Source organism: Curcuma longa, chromosome 6 (genome assembly GCF_044706935.1).
Source record: "Curcuma longa cultivar G26 ecotype Majalengka, Jawa Barat chromosome 6, ITB_CL_G26_1.1, whole genome shotgun sequence".
Lineage (NCBI taxonomy): Eukaryota > Viridiplantae > Streptophyta > Magnoliopsida > Zingiberales > Zingiberaceae > Curcuma > Curcuma longa.
In genome coordinates, this window is record NC_133866.1 from 2,535,730 (window position 1) to 2,545,623 (window position 9,894).

Sequence of the window (9,894 nt, forward strand, 5' to 3'; positions counted from 1 at the left end):
TGATGAAATTAATTATTCGTCGCTAATTTAGCGATGGATAATTATTTCCATCACTAAAGTAGCGACGGATAATTAATTCCACCACTTATTAATGATAAAATTATATTATCGTCACTAATTAACGATGGATAATTATTTTCATCGATAATTTGGTCGCCAATGATGGATTTTTTTGTTTGTAGATATCACTCAAAGTTAAAAAAATCTCTCAGTTTATATCAAGAAGTTGTGGAACCCATAATTGCCTTAACCATAATATTTCATCTTAAAATTATTCGATGAGATATGTCAGAGTTGATCCAACTAGTTCACGGTCAATCACTTAGCTCGTTGCTAGGTCAATAGCTTAAACTATTGGGACATCAGTATGACAATGTAAATCGCGTCCCTTAAAATTCTTGACACCCCTTTCAAATTGACCAAGCAACTTTTTAGCTCGATTGACTCATTTTCTTAGGATGGTTATGACCAACAAGTGTATCATTAATTGTCAAAATGCCCCGCTTTTGGCATACTATCATCATGGGCTTAGTATTGTCGATCGATCATTGAGTTATCCCCTTGGGATGGTGAAACAACCTTGTGAGTATGATTACTCCTTTGGAGATATAAGGACGGGAAAAAGTTCACTACAAGAAAAAACTTAATAGACAACGCTTTTAATGCGTTGTCTATCTGGCTGAAAAAACGTTGTAAAATCTACTGTTGTAAAAGAGGCCTCTCAAAGACAACGCTTTTTAAGCATTGTCTTTGTTAACATCGACAACACTTTTGCAACGAATAAAAAATGTTGTAATTTTATTCCAAACTGCTTGAATTTTACAACATTTAACAATGTTGTCTTTTTTTATCTCACAGTTAAAAAAACATTGTCTTTTGAAATGAAATAAATATTTTTAGCAATAAATAAAAATCATTGTATTTTTCATATACAAAATCATTGTCTATTATATTTACCAAATGACTTCCATATACAAAATCATTGTCTATTACAAAACCATTGTCTGACATGCGAACTACTTATAATACATTACATAGACTTAATTACATAATATGCTTCTACCAACTTTGAAATACATTGTTGGAGTGATATGACCTCGATCCAATGCCCCTCACACATGCTTTTTCTCCATCTCAAGTGCTTTTGTAATCACATCCTCTTTTGTCCCTTCAATTTGAAATATGGAATATATAAGTAACATCTATATTTAAAATAATGTGTAACATAGAAATAACATAAACAAATAAGAATTAAACCAATAAGAACTAATGTCTAAGTTAAAAAAAAAACCAATATAACTGTAAAGGTTTTAGCTGCATGTTAGTACCTTTGTCCATTGGTAATAAAAATATAGTATCTATGTTTTTCTGTATTACTCCACAAATACGGCAAACAAGACCAAAGTCATCATGGAGCAAGTAGGAATGGTCACATTCTTCTTCTTCTTCTTCTACTTCTTCTTCTTGCACAACTTGATTGTCGGAAGCATCATCCTACGAGAAAAAGGTTAACGAATAAATTATAAAAATAGAAATGTTAAACATAATCTACATTTACTAGAACTATATGAAAACTACAAGGCCATAATCCTTGGATTAGTATAACACATATAACTCTTTGCTGAAAGAAGCATTCTCTATGATGATGAATCAGGAAAAGAAAAGAAATAAAAGATGACCAAAAGAAAAACACAAATATGCAACAAAGCTCACCTTTGTAAATTCTATTGCTAATGACATATTTTTCCAAAGATCTTCCAATCCATCACTTTCTGGCAATACTTTTTCGTCTTCATTGAAGCTCCTGTAGTATTTATTTTCAACATAAACAAATGCAGAGGCAATTTAGCAAGCACAAAGCATGGACTAAGAAGATAGTAAGGACAACAAAGGACCTGATACACAATGACAGATCCATATAACCCAATGAAGATACTTGAGACAATAGCCAACAGGAAACTCCCAAGAACAACTGAAGGCCAAAGTAGAATCGTGAGACCAGCAATAGGGACACAAGTTGTCTCAATAAATGGCCCTTCCCCACTTATAAGATCCTGTAGTAGCCTCTGCCAGCCTTTGAATAACATATAGGGACTTTTTACCAATGCAATAACAGTGTAAAGTGGAATAGCGACAACTAAGCCCATCAAAGCAACCACCACACATGCAGGTATCTCTATAATCCTGCAGAACAATAGAGAAGCCGTAATACTTCTCAATAGGCATGAATATCAAATAAACTCGACTTGAATTCATGCATGAGTACGGAAATTAGTAAAATTGTTTAAACTGAGACAATAGTATCACTGTTTCTTAAACATGCAGTGTAAAAAAAAAGAAGGATAAAGTTAATAAATAAAAAAAAACTTTACTACAAACATTTCATATTGTAGAGCCCATTGTGTTATCTACTCTAGATAATGTTGACTGGCAGCTATCTGAAATTTAATAATCAAAGGAAGTAAAAGGATTTAGCTTATATACCTAATTGAATATGACTGATCATCAATCGCTTTTTCTTGCAACTCTTTTAAGTAAAGAGGAAAGGAGTGGTAGCAGATATCTACAAAATCTCTCACCACGGTGCATCTTCCTTTAATAGTGCTCCATGTACAATCTGCTTAATGGAAAATGATAAGAGCAGGTGTAATGGAATAACTAAGAAAATAATACACAATCTCCATTTAAACAGTTTGTTACCACAATGGAGTGAAATATTATCTATGTTTCATTGTCCTCTCGGAAGGCCTCAAAAGTTGACACCCATGGTGTGAAGAAACCATAACCAACTCCGACAAGTACAGTCCCCGATATTGCAATGGCCAGCCATAGCCCAAGGAATACAGGTAAAGCAAACAATAACACAAGTTTTAGTGCTTTATTTACACAAGTCGATTTGCAATTGACCAATAGAACCAGAGTCAGTAACTTAAAAAGCCTTGATGAACAAGTCCATAATCATATATACTACTAGAATACAAGTAGAACTGTAGTGCTTTCCCACTAGAAATCATAGTTTTGCTCTTCTGAATTGCTTACTTACCTTTTCCTTCCATTTTTGCAAATCAAGTAAAATCCCCTTTTATCCGCTAATGTATGGCTAAGAATCTGGAAAAGTAAAATTTTGATTCTAGGTTCTTCTATTCTAGGACCCCCATCAATTTCTCAAACCAAGTTTAGTGGCATCATAAAAAGCACTTCCAAGCAATGACTCTCACCACTATTTTAAATAGAATTTTGGTTATTGCAATCATGCAAATGAGAAGCACACTTCGAAACATGGCAATTAGATTAGCATACAAAAGATAGCAGTTAATTCGACACAGATTTTAGGTTGTGATGATTTGGCATCGGTTAATGACCGGAAACGGTCATTAAAATCCAAAGTAGTTGAAGACCTAATTAATAACCAAAAGTCCCTCTTTTTTCCCAAACAAAAAATCTGAAGTCTCTGGAAGGTCATGCCTCACCTCACAATAGAGTATATGGTCCAGCCAACATGAGCCGGAAACAACCCCAATATCACCCCAATATCGGAGCCGATGACGCGCGATGATCGGGCGGAGGAAAACGCGGCTGTCCAAGGCAGACCAACCACCCTAGGGTTTTCGCATCCTTTAAATCACGTTCCTTGCGATTTCTCCGCTGAGGAATCTGCAAATCGCGTCGCCAGAGAATCGCGAGATCCTCGCGTGCCGCGGCCAATCGGGGAGGAAGAAGATCACGCGGAGACAGCTAGGGTTCCGCCTCTCGCCGTTCGTCACCGCCGCCAGCTAGAGTTCCTTCTCCAGCGCCGCGCGGTTGAGAAGAGGAAGAACCTTCTACAGCGTCGCATGATTAACAAGTGGAAGAATAGTAGGGCAGAAATCGTGATTCACCGTTTATAGAGAAGCTACAGTCCTTCTTAAGTTTTTGACGCGAGCGAAGTGAACCGGACACAAGAAGTGCGCGGACATAAGAAGATTCTCGATATCTTTAACGACAATATTTTTAAAAAAATCATTATACCAACAAAAAAAAATATATCTTAATAGATAATATTTTTTTTTTTTAAAATTATCTTTGACTCAAAAAAACTGCTAATAGACAATATTTTTATTAAAAATATTATCTTTTAAAAATAAAAAATAATATTTTTAACTAAAAATATTGTTAAATAAAAAAAGATAATACTTTTGATAAAAAATATTATATTATGTTGTCTATTTTTTTTTAAGTAGTTATACTATTTCTCTTTAACATGTTTTCATCATCCAAGATAAAATGTCGACCTTTGAATCAAAAAGTGAACACTCTATATTCAATTCCTAGTGAAACCTTCGAAGTCTTAGAACTCATTTAAAGAGGAAAGGGGGATGAGATGAGCTCAAGAGCAAAAATTATAGTTTGAGAAATTTGAACAAAATTTTCTAATTAATAGAATTTGTGGTGTAGACCACGTCGACCTGTAATTGGTTGGCACGATAAATAGTTGTCTATTTTGATTCATCATTAATGTGTCCATTTCAATTTTGAGACAGATAGGAAAAATTAATCCTAGTGATAAACAAACTGTTCATTCAAAATCACTTGGAGCTAATAATTTTTTTATTCAATTTTCCAATACTATATTTGCTTGTATAGTAGTCAATGTCTGACTAATTTTTGTTACTCGAATAATTTATAATATTAATTTCTCATTCAGTAATATATATTAGTTTGTTTATTGTGAAAATAGTAATTCAAGATAATAATTTATCTTTAGGACATAATTGAATTGGTTACAACAGAACAGAATTATATTGAAGTGGATAAGAATCGAATCTCAAAAAAGCTGAGATAATATCCTTCCTTCATCGTGGCTAATTATAACTTTTTAATTTACCTGTTCATAGATGATCGTGAGATTGATCATGTGAGACTGTTAGAACGATGAATTCATCTTTTACTGAAGAAGAATGAGAATAACTTTAAAAAAATAAAGTTAGTAAACACTGTCAACAAATGGCATTGACCGCTTGAATGTTGCGTATGTGCAGGATCGCCACTGACATGGCCACCAAAAATAACCCAAATTCCAGTATAAGAAGAAGGACCCGACCTGAGATTTAATTTCAGAGCAGGAACACAAACAGAGAAGAGCTAGAAGAGTGCGATCGATCGATCATCGATCGGCTCGTCGGCATGGCTTCGTCGGCATCGTCAGCGGTGGCTCTCGCTCTCCTCCTCCTCCTGTTGGTGGATGCATCCGCCGCCTGGGAGCCGTTGGCCAACTGCAAGTTGAACCCCAGCTGGCTCTGCGAGGAGGACTGCACGAAGAGAGGCCATTGGTGGTTGACTTGCGACTATGCTTGCGCCTACTGCACCAGCACCTACATTGGAGGTGGATTCACCATTGCACCAGGTATTTATTTATTTAATTATTTAGGTATAAATTAATTAAAAGGAATGATAATGATAGTTTAAAATGTTTCTTGTAAAAAAATTGACTATTTTTTTCTACATCACTTTCTAATCTTTTCTGTTTTTTTATTTAATTTTTGTAATTTGTAATTTGTAATTTTTTGCAGATGATGACCATGCTAAAACAATACAGAATCTTTTGGCACCGGCAGCCGCGCCTGCATTTGCACGAAAGCTTCGGCTTCAATGAGATTCAAAACTCCCAAAGTGTTCGAACAGTTCGTTTGCATTTTCATTAAGAAATATGCAAAACAATTTTCTAATATAAACCTTTCTTTTAATGCAGTCTTAGTGGATTACGGCATGATCATATAGAGAGCAGCATATAAGATTAGAAACTAAAAAAGTATTGTAGTGGCTAGATCCAAAAGTAATTAGAAATAAAAATATATATATATATGATTCTTGAAGTTAAGAGTTATAGCGACTAGGTTTTCCGTTTGATCATTGTGACTGACTTAACAAATCACCTATAGCTTATTGAAAAAGCATTAGGATTAATCAAAGGATTCGATGGAATGGAATGACAAAGAGTGTGTGATGAAGAATAACCGGTTTGGGTTGGTTAGAGTCAAATTCAATCAACATTGGATCTTGTATTTTGATAGGAGGTTAGGACGTTGGAACTCGTGAATCTTATGTCGTGCACTCAGATGTCCAATTACAAATCCAAAGATGAGAGAATTTATGATTGGATCACGACCAGTGAGTATCTCTATATGTGTAATTATAAATGTATTGAAATTATCCCTAGTCGAGGAATTGATGAGCATTGACGTCATTGATTCTGTTGAGACTAGCACATTTAAATTCCTTGGCTAGCCAAGCAGCTGATCTCGCTAACTCGAGACATTGGATGTTGGAGTTAAACATGGATGTTGGTTAAAGGTAACCAATTCATTAGAGTAACCTGCCATGAGACTTCATATAGTTCTATAAATATGTCAATGAAGATCTCAGTGCAACTTAAGTGCGAGTTTCCTTTGATTTGCGTTATTCAAGTCACCTTGGTCATGGAGGCTTATACTTTGGCATCTTAAGTAAACATCTCCGAGGAGGTGTAGACCTAGGATGATTGAGTATAAGTCAAAGTGCTCGAAAGTATTTGAATAGCCCACAAAGGATTCACCGCTCCTTGAAAAGGAGACATATACCATGTGGCCGCTTGTCAGGATTGTTACTAAAAGTCTTTGGCCAAAGCATTACATGTCAAGAGTAAAACACTCTTGGACACATGTACAAGTAATCCACGGGACAAGAAAGCTAGTTTGGGGTAGGTGTGATATAGTCAACCTAGTGGGGATTGACACACATAGACCATGTCCTGAACTAAGCGGGTATAAGATGGTGAAATGAACGAGGCACGTTTAATTGAAGCTGCTAAAGGATTTAGAAATGTTCTGGAATCAATTGTTGATTTTTTGATCAATTGGGGATCATGATGTATTGCTAGGTGCCACTCATGAGCATTCCGTAATTAATGGTTAATTACGGAAGACCAACATAACTGGAACCCTATTGAGTCACGCGCACTACAAGTTCTCCGAAGGACTTAAAACGAGTTTAAGAATTGAATTCTTAGAATGAGAGAAATAAAGTATAGTTGGACTAGACAAAGGATAAAATAATAGAATTCGTCTTATAAAGACGAAATGAACGAAATCGATTTCGTTCAAATCAGAGGTGTTTTGATTATTGAACCAAACGATTCAGTTTTGAACTAAAATTGAACTAATTTGGTTTGTTTCATGATGGAAGAGATTGTGGCAAAACGGATGCGATAAGAAACTTCATCTTGTAAAGACGAATTGAACAAAATTAGTTTGGGTCAAATCAGAGGTCGTTTGGTTATTGAACCAAACGAACTAAGAATGAACCCGGTTTGCTACAATGAACATGAGCTGAACCCGGTTCAACCTAGGTTATTTTTCTTCTCCGATTCAGCCCTTTAAGCAACTCTATCGGCGCCCCAAAACCCTAACCAATTTAAAAGCACTGTAGCTCCTCTAAATAAAAGGAATCGTGAGAAAACATTGTAGCGCCCCTGTTCATCTTCTCTATAGGGAACGACGCCACTGTGCCTCTTCTTCCCCGGGGGTGCACAGCCGTCCACGCCTCCCATCCACCCGAGGGCATTACCGGATGGGAGAGCTACCACCACCGATCACGTGAGATGCGATCTCGACTCCGTCGATCAGGAGAATCACAAAAAAAAAGATCATAGATGCAGCACTGTGGCTAACCGCCGGCCATCACGTGCATCGATTCCCCGTCGACCGTCGCATGCATCTGACAGCACCAGCCATCGCACACTTTAGACCTCCCCTCGGTGAGCCCTCAATCTCCCAAGCTGGCCGCCTTCCCTGTTTCTTGATCGCATGGCGTCGCCAACCGAGAAGCCCTAGCACCGGCCGATTAGCCTCCTCCGAGTGAAGTCGACCATCGTAGCACCCCTGTTTCGGCCGAGCTAGTTGCGCGGTGGTATTAGGTTTTTGGCTCATGGCTGTGAGGAGATAAAAGCGCATGAGGGTTTCCGACCACATGGGAGAGACGCACACCCCTTCTTCGGAATGGTGTTGAGGGATCGCCGGTGGCTGGTTCTTTTTAGCGCTACTGAGCATAGCCAAGATGAAGGGCCATCGATGTTGGACATCGGTGGTTGGTGCCATCCAGCACAAGTCGATCAGAGCAAGGGTAGAGAGTTTTATCATTAGTCACTGCTATCTATTGTAACATCCTAGATACTTGGAAATTGTTTTCGACCACTGGAAGTCGTTGTCGGAAGCTAGGGGTCTGCTGCTAGCATTTTGCTACTGAAATATGCCATTGCCGGAAGCTTATGAAGCGACTGAATAACGTTCCATCAACGTCGAAAAGGTTCTGACAATTTGTTCTAAATCAGGATCAAAGGTTGACCACCAAAAACTACACTGAGAATACAATTCCCGGTGAGTTAGAAAATCACGAAAATGATCACGACAAACGCTGTTGCGTGGAGATTTATACTTTGTCATCTTAAGAAAACATCTCTGAGGAGGTATGGACCTGGGACATTAGGTATAAATTGAAGTGTATGAAAGTATTTGAATAGCCCATAGAGGATTCACCGCTCCTTTAAAAGGAGACGTATACCCTGTGGCCGCTTGTTAGGATTATTACTAAAAGTCTTTGGCCAAAGCATCACATGTCAAGAGTATGGCACTCTTGGACGCATGTACAAGTAACTTGGATCCATAGGATAAGAAGCAAGCTTAGGCTAGATGTGACGTAGTCAGCCCAGCGGGGACTGATGCACATAGACTATGTCCAGAACTAAACGGGTATAAGACGGTGAAAGGAACGAGACACATTTCATAATAACTACTGAAGGGTTTAGAAAATGTTCTAAAATTAATCATTGATTTTTCGATCAATTGAGAATCATGATGTACTACTAGGTGTCACTCATGATCGTTCCGTAATTAATGGTGAATTACAAATGACCAATATAATCGGGAACTTATTGGGTCACACGCACTACAAGTTCTCTGAAGGATTTAAAACGAGTTTGAGAATTAGATTCTCAGATCGAGAGAAATAAAGTTTGGTTAAACTGGACAAAGTACAAAATGATAGACTTCGTCTTATGAAGATGAAATAAACAAAACTGATTTGGTTCACATTGGAGGTGGTTTGGTTATTGAACCAAATGATTTAATTTTGAACCAAAATTGAACCAATTTAGTTTAGTTCATGATGGAAGATATTCTGGCAAAACAGAAGTGATGAGGGGTTTCGTCTTGTGAAGAAGAAATGAACAAAATTAATTTGGGTCAAATCGAAAGTCCTATGGTTAGTGAACCAAGCGATTTAGTTTTGAACCGCATTAAACCCAGTCTGGTTTGCTACAATGCCGATTCAATTCGCCTAGGGTTGAACCTGATTAGGTTTCTCCAATTTTCTTTTTCCTTCTCCGGTTCACTGTAGCCGCGACACACCCAAAATCATGAAACCCTTCTCGCTCGACCGACGCATGCCCAGCTCACTACGGCGGAACCACATGCCCGGTTTGGCCTCCTCTCCCGAGTTTGCCGACGGAAATCTCGGGAGGCACTGGTATAAGGGCGAAGCCAAAACCCTAGCATTGTGAGATCCCTTCTTCCCGAGCTGTCACTGCCTTTCGTGTTTGCGATGGGTGGAATCGGAGCTCGTCGCCAGCCGACTGCTGCTCTCAATGGCTGCTCGTGACAGCGGCTCACAACGGCTGCTCGCGTTCATGGCTCGCGAATGGAGAAACCCTAGAAGCTACCACGTCTTTCTCTCCCGCGCACCCTGACTACTCTTGCTGCCGACCTCCTTTCTTCTCCTGAGACCAACAACCACAATGGGGAAGAATCCCACCTCCGGTTAGCCTTGTTTCTTCCAAGAGACCACCACTGGAGTTTGCTGTCAAGCCGCCGGAGGGATTCTACA

At 38.2% G+C, this 9,894-nt stretch overlaps 1 long non-coding RNA gene across 1 annotated transcript; it reads right to left on the reverse strand.

Annotated features, from left to right (window-relative positions):
• Positions 1 to 1,353: 1,353 nt before the first annotated feature.
• Positions 1,354 to 3,442, reverse strand: LOC141831213 (uncharacterized). The gene is made up of 5 exons (XR_012602021.1): positions 2,701 to 3,442; positions 2,485 to 2,617; positions 1,896 to 2,184; positions 1,714 to 1,804; positions 1,354 to 1,494 (listed from the first exon to the last, which is right to left on the reverse strand). It is a non-coding gene; the product is annotated as an uncharacterized LOC141831213 (long non-coding RNA).
• Between the last annotated feature and the right edge of the window lie 6,452 nt (positions 3,443 to 9,894).